The sequence below is a fragment of the Meleagris gallopavo genome, chromosome 11 (assembly GCF_000146605.3).
Source record: "Meleagris gallopavo isolate NT-WF06-2002-E0010 breed Aviagen turkey brand Nicholas breeding stock chromosome 11, Turkey_5.1, whole genome shotgun sequence".
Lineage (NCBI taxonomy): Eukaryota > Metazoa > Chordata > Aves > Galliformes > Phasianidae > Meleagris > Meleagris gallopavo.
In genome coordinates this window covers 6,449,770-6,472,337 of record NC_015021.2, presented here as the reverse complement: position 1 = coordinate 6,472,337, position 22,568 = coordinate 6,449,770, and positions in this window count along the sequence as shown.

The following is a 22,568-nucleotide window of genomic DNA, read 5'->3' as shown; positions in this document are numbered from 1 at the left end:
GAGTTTCCCAATGGGATGTTGAAGGCAGTGCTGATGAGAGGCTGAGGCTTCGCAAGCTGTAGCGGCAACGAGAAATGGGTCCTTAAAAACAGCTTTTCTTTGTTTCATGTTTTTCTGGGCACTCTCTGCTTTTTTTTTCCTCCTTCTAGTAAATGAATGCACCAGGCTGACAGTAGCTGTTATGCACAGTTACCTGAACCTGCACCTACCAGGAGGCTCGCTGCCACCAGCAGCTTTCCTTTAACTGTGACAGGAAAGCAGTGCTCCTGAGATTTCAGTGTCTCAGGGTAATGCTGGAGTAGGGTCTCTTTGGGCGTGCGTTAGTGACCTGAAAGAATAAGGATTTGTATCCTGCTCTCCACTGGAGAAGCATTTCGGCACTTACCGGTGATTCTGGAAGTAATTTCCTCTGAGGTTTTCTTGGTTTTGTACACAAAAAACAAGATCTGAGAGTTGTTTTGTAGCTGCTACATTATATTTTTCCTATAGGAGACAAAAGCCTGTTTCCTTTTGATATCATCTTACTAAATTCTGGAAATACTTTTGTTTTAATAGCCAACAGTGGAGATTTTTCTCTCTGTGGTTCTTTGCACACAGTGGGGATTTTGTTTTTAAGATTCAGTGACATAGTTTCTGCTTTACAATACTTGATTATTCTTTGAGTACAGAATAGATTGGGGGGATGGAGTTCCTAGTCCCTTGCTTCTAATTTCCATTCAAAGTGGCCCTTTACAAAATCAAAATTAAAAAGGATTCTTTGAATTGAGTGGGAAGATGGAGTTACTGACTTTTTTCCGTCGCTCACTGCTCACGTCTGTAGCAGTGGGACTTGAAATGAGGTGATGGAACAGGATGGTTGTATCAAGCCTAAACAATTACTCTGAAACTGGAATTGCTGTAAAATAGGGAAGACTTAGCTCTACTTAAGAGGTGATAAGTGTGTAGATACTCATGTTGTTATCTGATAACTGGGGATTTAATTGCTGTAAATCTTTCTTCTAAAACAAACAAACAAAATAGACCCCAAAAGGGCTTTTATTTTTCTCTTGGATCTTAATTAAACAACGTTTGTAGAAATTAAAAATAAAGCATGCAAGATTATTGTGTATATATATATGTAAGTCCCATCAGAAATCCCTTTTTGATTAAGATGGGCAAGGAAAGTTTGGCTCCATACTTTCTTCTGAGGATAAAAGGGAATCCAATTTGTCATTTGAAAAGGACATGAGGTGCCTTGAATGGCAGCTTTCTAGAATACCAAAATCATTATATTCTTTATTAATTGGGATGTCGGTGTGTAGCACTGAGGGCACTTCTGTATTCCATGCTATTGATGTTGCTGCATGCCAGCTTCAGTTACTGAAGATGGTTGAGAGAAGAAACTATTCCGCGTGAAGCTGTGCAGCGGTAGAAAGTGAGTAACCTGAAGGAAAATTAGAAAGAAACGGGAACAAGTTCAGGTTGGGGATTATTACTTTGGGAATTAACAGCCAAAAGCAAAGCAGCAGTGAGGTGAAAGCAAGCTAAATACTTGAGAGCTACAGTCAGACCATGTGAGAAGGCTTGTCGAGACATGACAGGCCTGACACGTTCATCAGCTTTTTGCCAGGAGTGATGGAAGTGCTCGGATGGGAATGGTATAGAAATGTATGTTCTATGCCACGTATGCAAAACAAAAAATAAAAACCAACAAAAAAAATAATCTGGTTTAACAAGTGGCTTGGAGGCTGATCCAGATAAACTGGTGGGGATTCTTAACATCAATGCTTTTAAGTAATTGCGCTTGTTCTGGCAAACAAATCCAAGCTTGTTTCAGCCTTACTGAGGTGCAGCTGTCTTTACCCAAGTGAACTAGATTGTTTTAAACCACAGAGCTGCTGGATGCAGCCCTGGTGGTTGTTATAAACACAACTGCTCTGCCAACTTCAGGTGAAGAAAGTACCTCCAATGGCTTGAACTGCTTTCTTCCTGCCGCTTAAAGGTGCCTTTGGTCCCATGTGGTGCTTCTCAGGTTGTGATGTTGCAACCTGCTCTCAGTGCTGAGCAGATGCATCTAGTGCTACTGCTGAATGGGCTCTGCTTTCAGGTGGTGCCCTGCTGCCCGTGGCCAGAGCTCTCAGTGGCAGCAGGCTGGGTGCTGCAACTCTCCCAACAAGTGGAGCTGCAGCAGGGCTGCACGTCCGTGCTGCTCCCTCTGTCACTCCACACGTCTCTGTGCTGGGACGGACTGATTTCACTTGGAGCTTGCTTCTTTCTCAGCTCCCATCAGGCTCCCTTCTTTGCCCCATTGTTGTGTTAGAGGCGAAGATGGTGAATGGTTTCTATCAGATAACCTTCATGCCACGCTACATGCTCCTTAATGCTGCAGTCACACAGGGAGATCTGCAGTGTAAAGGACATGCTGTGTTCAGTGAACAAGGGGAGGAAATGTCTGTACTGCCTATGCCCATCTGTAAGGGCTGCTGTTCGTGATAGAGGCTGTTTTCTCACCTCAGACACATTCTAGTGTCACAGACAGCACGCTTTAGTTTATGTGGGGTGAGAAGACACACTGAAACAGGATATCACAGTTAATGAATTAGAATAGTATCAATAATAATAAGAGGCAACCAAGCTAGAAAGACAGTGAGCTGTTGGAGAGGGTCCAGAGGAGAGCCACAGAGATGATCAGAGGGCTGGAGCACCTGCCCTACAAGGACAGGATGAGGGAGCTGGGCTTGTTCAGCCTGGAGAAAATAAGGCTGCAGGGTGACCTCATTGCAGCCTTTCAGGTACCTAAAGGGAGCTTACAAACAGGAGGGGAGTCAACTCTTTGAAAGGGTAGATAACAGCAGGACGAAGGGAAATGGTTTTAAGTTGAGGGAGGGATGATTTAGGTTGGATGTCAGGGGGAAGTTCTTTACAGAGAGAGTGGTGAGGTGCTGGAACAGGCTGCCCAGAGAGGTTGTGGGTGCCCCTTCCCTGGAGGTGTTCAAGGCCAGGTTGGATGGGGCCCTGGGCAGCCTGGTCTGGTATTAAATGTTGAAGTTGGTAGCCCTGCCTGTAGCAAGGGGGTTGGAGATTCGTGGTCCTTGAGGTCCCTTCCAATCCTGGCCATTCTGTGATTCTGTTAAGAGTGATTCAGCACTCTATGTGCATGATTCAGTATAATTTAACCAGTGCTTGAAACTAATCTTCAAAGTTGTCTTTTTATGTGTGGATTCCTAAGTGTGCCTATGGAACTGCTATTCACTGTATTTTCACTCCTTCATCTCCGCTGCCCTGTGAATACAAACCACAGCTTTCAAAATTCTTCTCCTTTGTCACTTACTGTACACTGATTTATGTCTTGCTAGGACTGCAAATCAGATGCTCTGTCTTTTTAAACCTTTCTTTTCCACGGGAGGAGTGATGAAGCTGGGCAAATGACACTATATCTCATGCAGAGTATCCTCACAGTGACTCATGCTAGCACCAATATTGCCAGTAGTTCCTTGAGCGCTGCAAACTCTGTAGCTGTATTGGGAAGCCATCTGACACCTTGCTGCAAGATGTTTGTTTGCACTGTGCTCTAAGCAGCTGTTAAATAAACATCTTGCAACAAGACAGTGCTTTTGCCTTTAATTCGGGAAGAGGGGAGGATTCAAGCTGTTTTCTTCAGGCTGCTTTTATGGTGCAGTCTGTGCTAAGTGGTTGCTGCTGCATCTGCCTAGGAACAGACCAGGGACTGCTCCTGGACTAGGTGATCTTAGTGGTCTTTCTCAGCCTTAACGATTCTATGGTTCTTGTAGGTCCAATTTCTTTCAGAAACCCCCAAAACTCCTCACCTTAATCTGGGGATGATTAAGATGCTTCATCCCTCTCTTTTTTAGGTCAAGATTCTCTTCGATGTAACCTGTTAAGAGCTGAATTGATATGAAGAGAGAAGTCAACCCCCAGGCCCTCCCATTGCCAAGTTCTTGCCAAACCTGGTCTGTGCCCACCTGTAGGGAAAAGCATGTGGCCCCAGCCCCACCAGCCCTCTCATTCCTCATGCTGCTGGTCCAAAAGCCAAACACAAGAGGAAAGGATCACGTTTCTCTTATCTTTTTTTTAATTGCTTTTAACTTGCGCTGGAATTTCTGCATTGCCAGCATCACTCTAAGAATTTAAGAGCTGGTAATTCATCCATAGGTAGTATCAGGTATAACTTATAGCCCTACGTTCATTCCTTTCGCTTTTCACTCATCTCACGTCCCCTGGGTAAAGAGAGTGACATTCACGGAGAAAGAGAAGTTAGGTCAAAACTGCTCAATTTTCCTCCAGCGCTAAACTTAGCTGAGCGAGTCCTGAAGGACAGGTGTCTACTTTCTGGAAAACAAATGATATATTGATTTCCTGTTAAAAGCAAGCACTGACAGGAGCATTCAAAACAAAAGCCTCCTTTCAACAGAGCATTTAAATACGGGGCTGCATAAACCGGAGCACTGTGCTGCTGCCGCAGCCCATCGGCGCCTGGCTCCGAGCCCTGCCTTGGAGGTGCGCAGGGCAGCTGTCACAGCGGGCGTTCCTTGCGTGTCGCGGGCAGGCTGCTGTGAGCTGCAATTGCACAGCAGCTCCTGAGCCCACACAGGGTTTTCCTTCCTTTCTGTCGTTTCTTTTCCCTTCTTCACTCCCAGCCCCCTGCAGATGCTTAGTGCAAACATCAGGATTCCTATTGAGTCTTCCTCCATTTAGCAATGATAGGGATGAGGTGAAGGCAGTAAGAGTATTTTTTTTTATAACTAATTTAATTTCCCTTTTTTCCACTACTAACTGCTTGTGCGTGCAGCAATACTCATTTCCCAAAATCCCATCCAAGCAGTTCCCCAGACAAAGACAAACAGAAGTAATGTATTTCTGTTTTTATTCCTCTCTCTGATGAGCAGCAGTGCTGCGTGCTTTCCCATTCGGAAGCATGTTTGGCTTGGTTAATCCACTAGTGTCTTTGCCCACGTGCAGGCATGCTGAGTACTGCCAGTCTGATTGATAGTTCTTTTGTGGCTGCTCATCCTGTAGCACAGAACAGGAGGCCTTACCCCTCCTTCACCACTCTTGTTGTTTCACTTGCCGTGCAGGCGCTGGGACTGACTGCCCCCATCGATGCTCCCGAGGCCTGTCCTGCTGCACTGCAGCCTCGGGGGCAGTGCCCAAAGCACCCTGCAGCGCAGCAAATGAGACCCTGCATCAGCCTTCCCTGCTGTGATTGCTGAGAGCTGTACGAGAAGGAGGGAGATGAACTTTCAGGTATTTCTAATTTGGAAATACTGCACCTCGCTCCAAGCAGATAGATATTTTACTTACAATTGCAGGAAGCTATAAAACACTGCAAAGTGATGGCAATAGGATCGCAACCGTTTCTTAAATAGATGAAAGGGTGCTTCAAAGCTTATTTGTTTAGTCAGTTTCTCTTTTCATCTTTGCTAATTGTTAAGAAGGATGAAATAGCATCAGTATGCACAGCTTCTGAATGACAGTCTTTTTTAAAAGGAGCCTTCTTTAAGCACAGGTGCTCCCTGCAATCCTGCTGTCTAGGGAGCATAGCAGAGCTGCATGTGTGCACACTGACTGACTTCAGAAGTATTGCCATCATCATTTAAAAAGACAACATAAATTAATAGTTTCAGAAATTGTTTTATTAATTGAGGGGTCTCATTTTCAGATATCCATGCCCCTTTTTTTTTTTTTGTTAGCCCATTATAATGCAATATGTAATTTTGGCAAATAGGAATACTATTAGTGTTCATGTAATAGTTCATTTGAAATCAATTTCATTAAGTTGTAAAATTTCTCTGCTCTCCCTTGTATTGTACAATATGCAGTAATACTTAAAAATGTGTTTTTAGTCATACAATTGAACTTTAGTATTTTGCATAGAATCTCAGATCATGTTTTTGATTCTTCATGTGCTCTTATGATTATTCCCATTTGTACACTGAGAGTGCAGGGAGAACTTTCTGGTTTGGATGTCTTTTTCTTCTTGGGGGGATGTTGGTCATCTTTAGAAGTTAGAATGCCGTGTGCCAGGTAGTAAATTCACCATTGTGATGTCTGTAAATTCACTAAATATCAGATGTTCCAGTTTAAAATAAATAAATAAATAAACAGTGTAAAGTTTACATTTGGAAATGTTTCAGAGCTGGTTTCTTAGAAGGTGCATCTGACATGTATGCTGCCAATCTGTGGAGCGTATCCAGCCAAGTTAGAGCTTATAATGAGCTTGGTGGTGGCTGGTGTTGGAGCATGTTCTCCCCCCGGTAGCACTTTGGAAGTAGTCAGGGTGGCATTATATAAACAGAGATGAAATTAAATTACAAAAAAAAAAGGGGAATTAACTCAGTTGTTGTTGCACATGCAGCCGTACAATTTGCTCAACCCTACTTCACTCGACGCTGCCCGGAGCTGCAACGTTCCGCACGTGCCAGCGGCACATCGGTTTGGCTGCCCTGCAAATAACAACTAGCCTAGCGATGAAGGCAGGGCTGTGTTCTCTGCTGAGCTGTTTTTGCAGCAGTGATTTGAGTGCCAATTTTTTTTTTTGAAGTGCCATGTAACCCTGGGTAGGTAGATTAAGAGGCAAGGGGGATCATTTTTGAATAAATTCTTGTAGCTGCTTTTCCCTGTATATGTAAAGAATCATATTATTGGGCCAGATCTTTTCCTTTCATCTGGTGGCCCCCTCAGACACCATTAAAAGCGCCTGTTTCCACCTTGCTTTGTCCGACTTCTGCCATCCCAGGTTTTCTGCTGCATACAGAAGAGCCCAGTTTATAAAGATACAGTACTGAGAGACCATAAAAGAGCTCCCTCTGTCAGCCTGTCATGCTTTAAAGGATTGCGGGCACCCTGAAGAGAAGATTAGTGGAAGATTGTCCAAATTGTCAGGGGTTCTGAATCTTTTAGCAGCCATTTTCTTGCCTAGGCTTAGAAAAGAAAAAGAATAGTCTCTTTCTGGGGTAAGGTGATAAAAGCACAGGAGTGGTTGAAATTCCCTCTGCATAGAACACCAATTGCAGCCCTTGTGGAGCCCAGTTTTTTCAATTCCAGACCCAAGTATCTGACACAGTGTTTTGAGATCTAAATCTTGAGCTAAATACCGAATATTCTGTATTTAAGGATCCAGAACCTGAAACCAAGGAGCCCGAATATGGAATGGGATCTACTTTCATGCTGCTATTTGCTAGCATTAAATCACATGAGATATCTCTTCATCTTCTGTTGATTATATGAGTCCTTTCTGGAGACACTTTATTTTCTCAGGATCTCAGAATAGTTGTGGAGGCCACCTGACCAGCAGAGCTGGAAGCCCGGAGCCACTTCTGGGGATCTGCAAGGAGGGAGAATTGCATTTGCACAGCTCTGCTGGGTGGCCAGTATCAGTGTTGGGAATTCCACTTGTGAATTCTTCTCTCTTCTCCTGCTCTAATCCAAAGTAATATCTGGACAATTGCTCTTATATTACTATTTCAGTTCCCTTGTCCCTCCGTGGTGACATTTTGGCACGCTGAGGTGTAAATGCTTCCCTGCTTGCTCCCCTGTCCCTTGCTTCATCAGGGGACACATGTTCCCTTTTGGTCAGAGGCCCCACTGCTGGCTCCTCAAGCTGCCAGGAGCTCGGAGGGGACCTTACAGTTCTGGGCTTGTTGTAAGTGCCATGCTGGGGCTGTGACAGCTGCCGGTAGCAGCAAGGCTTGTCTTTGGAGGGAAGGATGTCCATCTTTGCTGGCTGGCAACTTGACCCAGTGACTCATGGGGCAGGTGGCTGCAGTTTGCTGCCTCTCCTCAAGACTGGATGGCTTTCTGCCTCACTAATATGCATCTGTGACTGCCTCGCAGCTGGGTAGGCGAGGAGGAGGTGCAGGGCTGAGCCCCGGCATTGCTACATGCTGTCTTGAGCATGTGCTGCGTGATGTAGTGCACTGACCTTCACTTCCACCTCGCACACATGGTTTCCATGTGCGCTGTGCAATACTTCTGGGACATGCCAGCTCTGTGTGTTCACATCAATCCTCTGGATGACACACACACAGTAAATCCACTGCTTCTGGGGAGGATCAGGTGTGCTGGAAGCAGCTGGTCTGTCTGTGTGCTGGTAGAGCTTGCCGGCTCCTGGCAGTCCTCTGTGTGGCTCAGATGTCCAAAGGTCCTCACTGCATGTCAAACACTCAGATCTTATTGGGACAACATTTCTCAAAACATTCCCTTAGGAAAGATGCCATTATGACAGAGGGGAGGTAAGTTATCACTGGTGGCTGTGCTGGGAAGGGGCTTCTTTTGCATACCTGAAGAATAGATGAAGAGGAGCAAAACAGCAAATGGTTGGAACTTCACAGGAATTAGTGACTCTAAAAGAGCTGATCCTAGAAAAGTATTGTGGGGCTGAACTGCAGGGATTACTACAGGCTGTCTTTGAGATCACACCAAAGAGCTGCAGTTCCACTGAGAGTTCTCTGAGCCAACAGCTTCTGAGCTCCCACCCAGCACAGCTACTGCATGTCCTATTTAACCAGCTGACTCGTGGGAAGCATCACTGCTTGTTCTGCTGGGCACATAAGTGTAACCCAATTTGCTACTCACTGCTGATGTAAGACAGTGGGAAGTCAGTGACACAGACCTGGACTGTCCGCCATACACAGCTGTAGATTCCTATCCCTTCCACACGCTTAGCAGGGAGAGCTTTGCTGTCCCATGTGCTTTCAGAGCAGTTGTGCTCCGTGCCAGTGAGTTGTTGGGCACCTGGAAGGAGTTCAGGTGAAATACACTGCATAAGTGTGCTGTTTGGAGGAAATGCAAAAGCATTTGTGCTTGAAGAACCTCGGGCCATTAGCTAACAGCCATAGCAATGAGCCCTGCATTTGCAGCCAAGTGTAAACTTGGTGAATCTTTTATATAGTGCCAGCAGTTTCACTATTATCTCAGGTGCATGAACTGTGCAGCAGTTGCTAATATTTCGAGTGGCTAGGAAATTCCACTGAGCAACCTGTTTTGTGGCTAATCTGTTCAGAATTCATACCTGCAGGACATTATCTGATGTTACTTTAAGGAGCTACTGCGTCTGGGAGATGGTACATCTGGGAATATATTTCTGGGTCAGTAGATATTGCTAGGCAGTACAGGATTAGAGATATAACCAGCTACACGTCTACAGTATCATTTGTTCCCAGTCTCAGTGGGTAATAAATAGTTTCACAAAGCACAGCAATAGTCGATATACCTACTAAACCATCTGTTCAGGACTTCTCAAATGGAGTTGCTTAAATAATTATCCCCTAGGGGCTGTTTATATTTTAGAGTATCTGCTTGTCCTTTAGATCCTTAACCTTTAGACAGGTCCACATAGCGATGCTGTGATTTATTTTCTTTGTGTGGTTTTGACCTTCTTGTGGCAGATTTAACGCTACTTTCTGCAAGAATGTAGCTGATGTTAGAAAGGAATGACTAGGCATGAATTTCTGTACTTTTCAGTTGGTGGTGCTTTTATATATGAGCTTTTGTATTCTGTGCTATTAAGCTATCAAATTCAGGCTAAATAATCCAAGGAAGCTGGAAGAGAGTCATACAGTACTGTAACGTAAGAACTGTGTTTTAGGATCGCGCTATTCCAAGTATGCTTACTTAGTGTGCCTTATTTTCCTCTTCATCTTCTTTGCTCGTGGCTTCTCTTCTCAAAGCGACAGTAGTCAAGTTCTTAGCAAATCTGTTTCCTCCTTAAGCTTCTAAACCTCCTCAGTCTGAAATTTAGGGAAGAAATCTTATGGGCTGGAAGAAGACGCAGCAAAAATAAAGTGATTTGGGAGGTTTGTTTCCTGTTGATTTAACAGCGCAGCTGCCAGTAGGTAGATTCAGCTTGCCTCACAGTGTCTAAACACCCTACGCTTCTAATAGAAATGCATTGCACATGTTGCCTTTGGGATGTATTTTTAATGATCTTTGTCCCAGTTTTCTGCTTGTAATTTTCAACTCATAAAATGCAAAATGAAGATATTCTAGCCCCCACTCTTTTATCTGCATGGTAGGAGGCACAGCTCTTGTGTTACCAGCCAGAGGCTTCCATGGTTGCAGAAAAGAATACTCAAATTCTTCTGTAACATTCAGTTTTAAAATGTAAGCATTTGCTAACTATGTAAATAGGTAAAATGTTAGTTGCTGTTCACTTTCAGGCTCATCTGGGGAACTGAAACCAGTTCAGTGCTGGTGATGATGGTCACATCCCTTGCTGTTGCTTGGTTTTCAGATCCTGCTGTTGTTTAACAAAGATTGCCTAAATTCTCTACTAGGATGTCTTCCTCCCTGAATTTCTTGTGGTGTTGTCAAGAATAGCCTCTATGCTGGGAGAGAAAAAGATTATTTTCCAATTGCTCTCTTGCATAGAAACTTCATGGGATTCTAGTCTGAAATGGAATTATTTGTTATGTAGTCTTTGGTAGATGTGATAGGAATACATGAAGAAGGTCAACACCATTATCTCTTTTGCAGATGGAGAAACTGTCTCTGTAGTTATTGCACACGAGGAGGCTGTCTCGCCTTACTGACGTGGCCTGAACTGTGCTGCAGCCCATAACTGAATTTGAACTTGCCTCAGAATTTATTCCTTTCCATTGCACCTTCGGAGCCCAGTTAACCTTTTTAAGTGATTGTTTCTCCAACAGTAAATATGAAATATTATTGCAGAGATTGCCACATCTTTTTTATTAATTACATTTGAGCTTTATTACGTGAAATGGAAATGGCTTAATTGAGCTGCTCAAATCTTTAAAGTTGGCAGTATTTTCCTGCCAGTTTTGTAGCAGCCAGTGATCAGAAATACTGAGGGCGTAGATTCTGAGGTAAGGGCTACATATGCCCACGTTTCCTGAGTAATTCTCTCTGTCTCAACACACAAATTTTTCACATTTATCTGAGCTCTGAATGTCCAGCAGGCTCAACACAGGAGCTCTATGTGAGCCGGGAAATTGTGGCAGATCCCACACCAAGCTGCTCTCTGCCCATGAGGCCCTGCTGAAACATGAGGTTGAGGCTCTGAGCGCTGGAAGCTTTTCTGCTTTCCACTGGTGATTTTTACACAGCTTATTATTCAGCAAATTGATGGTTTGTTGAGGGTTGGCTTGAGACAGCACTTTAAATGAAGAAAAGGAGATGAAGAGGATTAAAAGTGCAATTGAATGTAGATCATACACAGCCAGCTTTTTAAGAATAAGCATTTGAAAGAAAGATTCTTTCCTGCTTCAGGATCGAATCCAATCTTTGCCCCCAAAGGTAGGACTCTCCTACATAACTACGTGCCCATGTTGTTAGACTTAGACTTTCTCATCTTGGAAACTGCCTTTAACTTTGAGAGATGAAAGTACAAATTAGAGAACCACAACTTTGTCTGGTCCCATGTGAAGGGATGTGTGGGGGGAAGGGAAGGAAAAATGCCTATAGAAGACAGCCTGCCAGTTAGTGACACTAGACTCGCTCTTTGTGGCTTAGTTCCCTGTCTGTAAAATTCTTTTTTTGATGTTGTTGTTGTTGCTGTTGTTTCCAATGGTAGTAACCATGTGTTGCTGCATCTCTCCTGTATCCAAGGTTGTGAAAGTGTGATTCTGTTTGGTATTGTTGGGGCAGATGCATGCCCCTACCTGGAGTGGAAGCTGGAGTACAGCAGCCTCAGGAATGGGCTCATTTTGCCCTCAGGCTGTGGCAGACAGGAGTGGGGAGTAAGTTCAGCAACTGACTCACGGTTTCTGTGTTCTAGTAAGGGATTCAAGCTATCAGTGATTTAAACTCATTGTTTGCATCCTATCCCAAATCTCAGCAAATTTTATGCTGTGCTTCTCTCTTGCACATTTAAGATAAGCAATTAGTTTGCTACAGCAAGATCTCTTCTGGCTGCTGTGAGGTGACCGAAGGATCCTTTGCAGAGCTTGTCCTCAGCAAGACGTCTCTATTACCACCAGTGCTGTTTATGTATCATGTTCCTGCTGCCTGCCTGTCTGCTGCCCCTCCGCCCCAGAAGTGACCCAAGAGCAACTTTGATTTTAATAGGAAACACAAAGCAGTCTGTTAGGGAGAGCTGAGGACTTTTGTGAGGAAAGTGCTGTATACATGTAAGAGATCATTGCATCTCTAAGGCTGACAGCTGTTTCCAGAGGTTAGCAAGCATCTCCCCCTCACGCAATCAGGGCGTCTGCCAGGTTAGATATTTCTGTCCTGGCATATCTCTAAAATCATAATGACTTTTATTTAGCATTAATGTGGATGCCTTGAACATTTCTATGGGACTTCCACTGTCAATTCAGCATTAAAGTACCATTAAAGTAAAGTGTTACTGTAAGAAGCAGTATCTGCCAAACATTTCTCAGAAGAGCACTGTGCTTTACAAGATGGGTAAGTGTTCCCTCTTTTCTATTTTCATGTAAAAGTCAGAGATAAGTCTTATTATTGATTAGACAAAACAATAGAGGAGAGATGTGTGAGAACTGCTGGCAAGGCTTTTTATGACAAGTGGCGTATCAGTGTATATTAATCTGCTCTTCTTTGCACTACAGTGTCCAAGATGAATCTTCATTGATATTCAGGAGAACGCGGTATGAAACTGCACGGGAAGATAGGACACTTCCTATACGAAATTGCCAAAGTGTTTAGACTGAAATAGTGACTCTTGCCTATAAAACTACTTTGCAGAAGTGTTCTAACAACTTCTAAGTGAATGGTACTTGATATCTTTATGTAGCATCACATATATCTGCACTCTATATCCTATTTTCAAACGCAACATCAACAACAGGCACAAGTTCCACTGCAGGATAAAGGGGTTAGGCTCCTGTGTCACTTAATGTAACTTCAGAAAGTTTTAGCTGAAAAGATCAAAATGACCAAAGAGGGCTCATGTTTCCACAGGAATCTTCTGTATTCTGCATCACAGAACCTCGTCCTGCAAAAGTAGTGTAATAAATTGTAAGATCATTTTACAGCCCTCCTCCACTCTGTTTAGCAGATTTACAGCAGAAGTGGACAACTGATAAAGATGGGAAAAAGTAAGCAATAACACAAGTGAGATCGTGAAATTGACTGAATAAATAAATCCAGTTCTCTTTGTTTGCAGTTCCAGTTTTGCAAGCTTTGAGGTAAAGTGGGACAACGCTTTCCAGCCTCTCTCTGCATTGTTTTAAATTGAAAGATGAAACGTCTTTCTCTACAGCACTCATATGAAATACATAACAAAAGCATAGGCCGACCACAAGCATGATGTGGAACTGTCATAGGAGGAGTGTAGGTGAAAAAATTAGAATTTGTTTTTTTTGTGTATTTGCTTACAGTAAGAAATAGGAAACTGAAAGATTTCTTAATGTGAGAATGGAAATTGGAGAGGATAGCTGCACAGAGACCTCTGGATGACCCAAGTGAGATGCGTGCCTGAATTGCAACACTGAGACCTGCTCTGCCTGGTTCAGGCTGCGAGTTTGAATTCCAGATCTCCTTTACCTTGGCTTCTGACTAATTTGTAAACTGGTCTTTCTCTTCTTTTAGGGAAAAGGTTTGCAAGGTCTTAGTTGAATCCGGTTGTGGAAAGGGAGTTTTTTGAAATCTTAGTTTTGCGAGACAGGAAATCCCTTTCCTCCCTACCTGTAAGTGCCTGAAGGGCCTGCCCTCTGCCAAGCTGATGCATTGCAAGGATCGGAATGGGAATATTAGACAAAAGAGCCTCTCATGTTTTTGATAGCCCTGGAAACTTCATGTTTTCTACCCTAGAAAGAGTACTAAGTGGGGTTCTTTTCTCATGCCACGACGGCATTCCCAAGAAAGATTCATGCTTGTATTGTGTTCCTAGGCGTTATAAATCAGAGATAATGGCAGAGATAGGTTGATGGCTTGAAGTAAGTGGAAAAATAAATTGGGAAATGAGAAGGCCTAGGGCTGAGAAGACATAAATATAAAATTTAAACCCCAAAGAAGAAGACAGACCTTCAATTCTTAAAACATCACTTAAACAGGAAAAAAGTCTGTTATACATGATCTTTGCTCAAGTGATGGGAAAGTTGAAATCTGGGACAATACAAAACCTGTGGGAAGCTTTTGAAGAAGAAAAAATTCTGTTTCCTGAAAAATACAGAGATATGAAACATGAAGCTTTAATTTAAAAAGAGCATCAGTCTTTTTCAGGGAAAAGAGATCAGAGGACATAAAAATCTTTGTCAATATCAGATTAGAATGACGCATTAAAAAAAAAAAAGGTTATATTCAGTCTCATGGGGTTGGACTGTCAGTGCTGACTGCCTTTATTTGGCCTTGATAATTGTTCTTTTATCCTTTGTGCAGTGTTGGTGTGTTTTTGCCCAGAGCCGACTGCTGATGTCCCAGTCCTCTCAACTGTCGGCTCCCCTGGTTCAGTTCTCAGCTTTATTCTCCTTTATGACTCAATCATGGACTGCAAAATCTCAGCTAAGGCAGTGATTCATCACCTGAATGTACTTGCTTTAAGATAAAGGGTTTTTTTTGTGATACAGAAAAGATAAAAAAATATTTTTCAAAGTAATTCCAGAGGTATCTTCAGTCTAGATATCCTTCCTACTTTTTTTTTTTCTTGCCTATAAAGCTGTATAAGAATTTTTAAAAAGATAAAGAAGATATAAACCACTATTTAATGATTCTGTGTAATGCAAAATTATACTCCCAGAAGGAAACCAGAAAAAATAATTCCAACTGGGTGTTTTGTTGTTCAATGTCATGCTGCTTCTGATCTCATTTACATCAACATGCATTATAGCAACTTCTCTGAAGGGAATCAAGTTATTTATGGGATGTGCCTCTCAGAGTTAGGATGTGGCTGCAGCCATGTGTGTATGTTTGTCTTTTCAGCAGTGTTGCTCTGCTCCTTTGGGTGCCTTGGGAAGATCCTACTCTTTTGGTAGTACTTGTGACTCAGACTCTTCTGTTGAATTTATTGGGAGAAACGGGCTACCTCTGCTAATGAGTAAGGACAGCAGGAGGCAACGTTAGCTACAGAGCAGTTTTCTTTTGAAGAAAGATCGCTGATTGCTGATGAATGAGTCTGGTTTGGATGTGTATGTGGAAAAAACCAGCGACAGTCCTGCATTTAGTGAACCTTCTTGTTTCTTTTTTTTGCTGTTATTCACTGTATGGTTTTCTTCCAGGCAAAGGAGAAAACTCTTTACAAACCTCTTGAAAAAATATAATTTTAGAGTGTTTTCCTCCATGAGATACTTTGTGGTTTCTGTAACTAATGCCTGGAGGTGCAGGTGCATCCCCGAGCTGACCCGAGCCAAGGGATATGCACACCTTGCTATGCTCTTCTGTTCCTTGTCTAAGTTCTGTTCTTTGATAAAAGTAATTTAAGGACAGTGACCTCTCTTCAAAAACAGAGCCTGTGGCACCACTGTGGTAAATAATTCACGTAGCACAAGGAGAATCCCCAGCTCTTTAAAATTGTTCACACCCTGTGAAGTCAGAATGCAGTTAGTTAAGCTGAAAGAAATTTCTGGATTAGGCATATATGTTTCACCTCCTGTGGCTGGTCTAGGACTGTTATCAGCCATGGGAAGGCTCTAAAGGATGTGAGAAGGTGTGGAATTAGGATAGTCTTACACAGTTCTAATAGTGTTCTGCAGATTTTTTCTCTTTCTTAATGAAATCTGAGAGAACTGTGTGCTTTGGAAAACATTTTGCTAGGCTTGGAAAAATGGGGTTCTATTCCCAGCTCTCCTTTAGGTTTGTGTTGTATCTTGATAAGGTCATTACACTGCTGTGTACTCACCTGTAAAAGGAGGAACAGTGATTTTTCTTTTTATTAGGTACTTTGGGATATAGGATTGAAAAGCATTCCAGGCTGTTTCTTACCTCCTGCATGAGGAACAAATGCTTCTTGCATTTGGCATGTATTATTATGTTACCCTAGAAGAGTGTCACAAATGTCTTTAAGTAATCATGTTTGCATGTTCTGTGCATACTTGCACCTTCACCAAACCGTTGTTGGAAGGAGCAAGGTTTTCTGTCCCTGTAGTGATTGTGTGACAGTGTGTTGTGCTTGCTTCCCCAAGAGCTTGCTCTGGCAGATCATCTGACATTTCGGTGAGGCACGTCCTGACAGAGCTCTGAAGTCAGGCAGACCCAGAGCTGTGAATGGAGAGTGGCCCAAAAACCAGGTGGAGCTGCCATTCTGAATGCTTCTGGCGTGGGGCATTGCTTCCTTCCTCCATTTGTGGCCACACTCAGCACCGTGGCAGGAGCGTGGCTGCCCCCCATCGCACGGCCTGGTGAGGGGCATGGTTCTGCTCTTCCATCATTATTAATGCTGTCGCTATTGTCATTTTATTCCAATCGGTCTCTGTGGAACAAGAGCGGCTGTAAATACCTGACGACTGTGATGGGGCCACTGACCGGCTGTCACGGAGGCTCAAGTGTCCCATTATCACTAACGGCGTTGTTCTGGTGGCCCTGAAAAGTACTGAGCCATCAATGCCATCTTGTAGTCTTTCCAGGTGCAGTACTTTAGCCATCAATCTGCCAGGAATTGCAGTAGTATAATTTGGGGGGAGATTTAATTAGAATATTGATGATGCATGTGTATTTATACACTGTGCAAATCCAAACGCAGCTGCAAGAGGAGCTGCAGTTGCCAGCTCTGCTCCCGGCCTACTGGGCTGCTGGGCTCTGCTCCCTGCCTCCGCGCGCTGCTCTGCTCTGCTCTGCTCTGTGCTGCCCGGGGAGAAAAGGCCGTTCCCCGAGGGAGGTCAGCGCTCACAGTGCGAACCTCAAATCAGCTTTTTGTGTTAAGGGCTCCAGCAATTTTTATCAGTAGCTTCCTTAATGAATTCGCTGTCCTTTGAACCCGAACAATTTAAGCACAAAACCTGGAAAACCTATTTTCTAATCTTAGAGAGTTTTCTTTTCTGGGTTTAATAGACTTAAAACTGTTGACTTTTGGTGCTTATTTAATCTCTTTTGGACTAAAAAGCTTTTTTTTTAAAAAGAAAAACAAACAAAAAAAGAGAAACGGGCCTTTAAAGTGAAAGATCTTTCATTATTTTTGAGCTATTTATCGACTTGAAAACATACAAAGGGTTTATTATTTTACTGCTGGAAAATTGCCAGGGAGAGAATGAACTGCCAATGATATAGATTATATATCACGCTGTATAATTAAGACAGCAAACAGTCTGCTGGAAAATACTTTATAGACTACTTATATAATGGAAAGTTCACAGCAGTCTAACAGGGACCACCTAATATGTCTTTTAATATGAATTCTACCAGAGATTTAAATTAACATTCGAATGCTGGTGCTTTACAGTCTATCAGTCTTGGTAATGATTACACCTGCCTGCGCAGCCTAATTTTGAGACTTTATTATCACCCAGTATTAACCTACTAGAAAAATTCCCTAGAAATTTGCTATGGTAGCTTTGCTGTGTGAGCAGATCTTGTAGAAGCTGCCTTGGACTTGGTTTTTTTTTGCTTTTTTAATGTAATTTATTGTGTATTTTGACACTCATTTTTCTGTTTTGTGATGAGGAACCTGTTGTAAGGTTCTGATTAATTAAGATACTATTGAAAGCTGGCAGGCAAAAATGAGCTCTTCAAATATATGTGTATTTTCATTTTTAGCACATGTGAAATTTAGAGTTTGGATGGAGTTCCTCATGGGTACAAACCTGTTGCCACTAAAATAATTAGGAATATTGCTACTGGCTTGATTGAGACCAGCACCAATAGCTCTGTATGATGCTTTATTTCAGTGTCCCCATGCAGCACATCAGTTCTCACTTAAATGTGCATGCCACAGCTTTCTCTGGAGTTTCTGATGTGTGCCATACTGTACCTTTATTTTTGTTCCAGCCCTTACCAAGGAAATGTCGCTCTTGTTATGAGGCTGTACTCGCTGTTTTGTTGTAGGTCCATTTGCACGCTATTTCAATAACATGATCACTGGAATGAATTCTGGCTTTGCCTTGTTCTCTATAAGCTGTTGTTAGTTTTTGTGTTCACGAAAATTTGACTTTGTGCGAAACTGTAGTCCAGAAAGGGAACCCACAAGAGAAATGTCATTTGTTTTCACTTTTTTCCATTTTATGGTCATATTTGGTGGCAGTATTCTGCTTGCTTTACTGGAAAATGCAGTATGGAAAGAATTTGGGTTTTAATAAGAAGGGTTAAAGAAACCCTTGTGGCTAGGTTTCCTGATTCTTGATAGTCACGAGACCTCACTGACTGCTCTCAATCCATATAGACACACTAATGCATCTTGTGTCTGTCGTAACACTGAGATCTCTGGACTTGTTGGCTCCAAAGGGCTAATAAAAGTCTTCATATTAGCTTTCATTGTCAGAAAGGGAAAAATGGCCCTAACAGATTGAAATGTGAGTTCTGGCTTGGTACAGCTGGCTCCAGAGAAGAGCTCTGAACAGAGACGTGGTGTTCTTTGGTCGTCCTCCAAATAAGACCTGCTGTTGCCTGTCCTCCGGCAAGTGGGGTGCAGTTTGCTCGGGGAGCAGGACGGCTGCACCAGGAGGCTGCTTCTCCCTGCTGCTCTGCAGTTTGTGTACCTCGTGGTGGGGTGCTGTGTGCTGCTTAGGAGCAAGCGATGGGCACCTCCTTGGTGTGTCCTGATGGATAGATCCATGATGATAAAAGTTTTCTTTGTTCTACCAAGTCCTCAGAACCAAGGATTTCAGGCAAGTTAAAAGTAGAACTCCCTCACGTGCTGAATTGACCCACATGCTTCCAAACTGATGCTGAATGATCTGAAGCACTTTGGTACAGTGGGCTGAGAAACCCCGACATTCATCCTGACCTGACAGCCACGGGTCGGGTGCCATGTCTGGGGTGTCCTTCCAACAAGTGTTCTGACCAGCTAGTAATGTTGGGAGCTCTGGATGTGATGTGTGGGGTCCTTTAAATGCCATGTGTCTTTGGGAAATACTCAGAGATTAAATTTCCTTAAATAACAGTGATGTTTTGGTTGTGCTATTTATAAGAATTTATGAGAACTTGAAAAGATGGGGATTAAAAAGAATTATTTGTCTATTGTCTGTTCCCAAGGCTGATTTACTTCACAAGATGAAAATGTATATGCCCAGGAAGGCTTGAATATGCATCTATATTGATAAAGTTATTAAAAAATCAGACTACTAAATCCTCTGGCATGGATAGATGATGTGTATTGAGGTTAAGCCCCTCTTGCAAGATTGCTTGTAATGCTGTAAGTAATAAAAAGGTAGGAGGCTTCCTGAGCTTGCAAGCAGCAGAAGGGCCCCCCTGGGCACACAGTTCTGTGACTCCTCTGCTGGCTCCTGGCTCGGGTTTCTGGCAGCTCGGTGGTGCAGACAGGCAGCATCCCTGATGGGAAGGAGCTCCTTGGAATGGGGATCAGTGGGATTTCAGTAGGAGGAGACCTGGGAGGGATGGGGCGAGACTGAGAAGGCACAACACACGTGGTCCTCTGCTATGGACTGAACTTGTTAGCAGCTCTGTCCTCATAATAAAAGTGCAATTGCATCTGCTTAAACTTCATGGTGACACTTAGAAGGGACAAGGATCTTATGAATAGAATTAAATGCTAGTTACTGGTTATGTGTCAGGTATCATCCTGGCTAGCTGCATGAAAACTCTTGAGGCAGGGGAAAAACATATTCAAGTGACAGAGAAAGAAAAGAAGACCAGTGTGCTTTAAGAATTGAAAGTGAAGGAAGATGAATTGAAGATTATAATTAGAGAGCAAAGGAGCAGGTAGGTTTTCCATCCTCAATGGAAAAAGATGATTGACCTGAGCAGCAGGAGAAAAGAGGAAGAAATATTGCTGACAGCTAAAATTCAGAAGCTATTACTTGAGAGGCTGACCTCTAAAGGGAAAAAAAAAAAAAAATTTTACCCAAGCAATGAATTCTGCAGTGTTCGTGCTGGAATCAGCCTTCTTGGACAAGCCAGAGAAACAACATTTGAAAGCTAGAGCACGTTAAACAAAATTGCTGGGGTTATTATGTACATGTTGTTTCATGTGTTGTGCGGACATATTTGTAATGCTTGTGTTCCATTACTTGTGTTTATCAGAGCTGTCAAAACACACTTTGTGGTTTTTTGGTCAAGCTGCTATATATACATAATTAGAGTAGTAAGGCGAGACAGAGGGCAGTAAAGAAGATGGTACTGGATTTCTACGGTCTCCACCTTCTGTGCTTTCTTTCCCCATTTTTCACTGAGCTAATCAGTGCATGAGAACAGATTATTATTAAAAGCCAACTTGTAGTCATAAGATATTCAATTCTTCCAAAATACTTAGCTGTGATAAATAATGCAGTGATTTGTTTTCTTGAACACAGCAAGCAGAGAGTCAGCTCTTCAGTCAGGCTAGACTGGAATCATGCTGCAAGCTCACATTGGGCAGTGCATTTCTTTACCAATGCCTGCAGTACTCCTGGGAATTGTGAATTGATTGAATTTTCTGGAGGAGGAAGCTGATTACTTTAACTCACTTGGTTCCAGCCCTTCTATGGGATGTGAGCTGGTTTGCCTGTGTAGGGGTTTGGGTGGACACAACCTTTCTACCTTTCTTTGGTCCTCACCTTGGAGCCCTTGCCTCCCTCCATCCCTCAGTTGTTGCTGTTCATATTAATCTGGACTGGTTTTAGGCTCTTTTCCTTTTTTGTATTGTTTTTTTTTCTTTTCCCTTTTTTTTTTTTCCCCTGGTAACAAAGCATCGTTGATAGCCTTAGTTCCTCTTACATATCATAATATGTATGTATGTAACAAGACTGTTCTGATTACTACTCACTTCAAACTTTCCACTTGTTTAATATCCCTTGTAGTTCTATTTCCTTTGTCCTGTCCTTCCTTAGTCAAGATTTCTCTTTTCTAAAAAGGTGTTGGGCAGAAATAGAACTGTGTGTTGAACTGCCTAGTGAGACACTTAAACAAATCCTAATTGAGTAACATTTTTGAATATTGCTAATTATTGTCTTTTGCGGTGAAAAACTGGCCTCTTGAAAGAGCATGTGAATATGAGAGTATGTAAAATAATTACTTGTTGTACTAGATTCTATTTTTCAGATTACCAATTAGGTCCTGGTAATTAGATCTTGATCACTGACATCTGGGTAATCATGTCATCCTCCCGCCATGATCTGCCAGACAAACATGTAATGGAAATTTACCCCAGGCGTATGCTCATCTAAGTGACAGTCTGGTCACTGGGACATTCCAGAGCAGAGTGTGGACAACATCCAAGATGAGAATCAGCGTGTTTGCTTCTTCAGGACCTGTTGCATCATAGATCCCCCAAAACCAGGTCCTTCTAGCTGCTTGTTAGGCTCTAGCATTCCTTTAAAAATCAGCCTGCAGTTATTCCAGGCCTTGAGATAATTTTTTAGCATGTCTCCTTCCCAAGTTAACTTGCACGTTTTGCACGACACAAAATTATTTGGTGTCTTATGTAGCTGCCCATGCCCCCCTGCTCTCCTACAGTACCCAATGCTTGAGAATCTTCACCTCCAGGACAGTTGTTCTTTTTGCAAATTACTGGCCTTCATCCCCATCCAGGGTTACTTATCATGCCCTGTAACTCGCTGTCATGAGTCATGCAGCCTGTCTTTAAGGTGAGGGGAGAAAATGAATAAGGATCAGGGCCTTGAGCCTCTGTGCAGGTATCCTAGGGGTGCGTGGCCGAAGGCTGCTGTGGGAGTGTCACACCTTTGTGATTCCAACCTGTGAAATTATTCAGACATGAAGCAACAAAAATGTAACACCTGAAAATGACGACTTACTTTTCACGCTGCAATGTGAGAGGTTGGCGGGTAGCAGGATGTAATACTTAAATCCTCACAGCCCTCTTATCTGTCTGTATGGAACATATAGCAGTCTCCCTGGCATTCCCCATGACTTCAGTTCAGCAAAGTAGCTAAGCGTGTCCTGAATTTAAAGTATAGCTCCAGAAGGGCTGCTCATATGCTTAATGTTACACAAGGCATGTGATTATCTTGTTAGGAGATGGAGAGAAATATTAATCTTGCAGGATTCCAGGCACAAGTGTGTTTTCTTCACGTGCAACCGGCGTGTGATAACGCATGTTGTGGGGACCACCCGTCTCTTGCTGACCTGGTAGGTTCAAAGATGTAGGATGATTTATTTATTTTTTGAATAAAAATGTTTGAGTTCTGAAGTGAAACTACAAAGTGAGCAGCGATTATTTGTTCTTTGTCAAGGACCTGTTTTCTTCTATTTGTCATTAACATTTGTCAGCTGGTAAATTATGCACAGTTTTTTCTTTTCTCTCCTATTTTTTAGCCTACCATAATTATACTAGCTGATTCCTGTGTAGACTTGTTTTCAGCTGCATTGCTTACATGCCTTTTTAATAGACTGTAATTTTTTAAGTAAGTTATGTCAGATTAACTACTTCCGATAAGATGGGGTATTATACTGGGGTTTTCTTTTCCTCCCAGCTGGATGCACAGAATGTGTCACTGCTGACTTGCTTTCCTGCCTCCCTCTAGCTAAATGGCAATGTGCCACTGCAGCAAAACTTCTGTTTGAGGATTCATTGCCTTTTTTTGTTGGCTAGTAATGAGGCTTTGAGG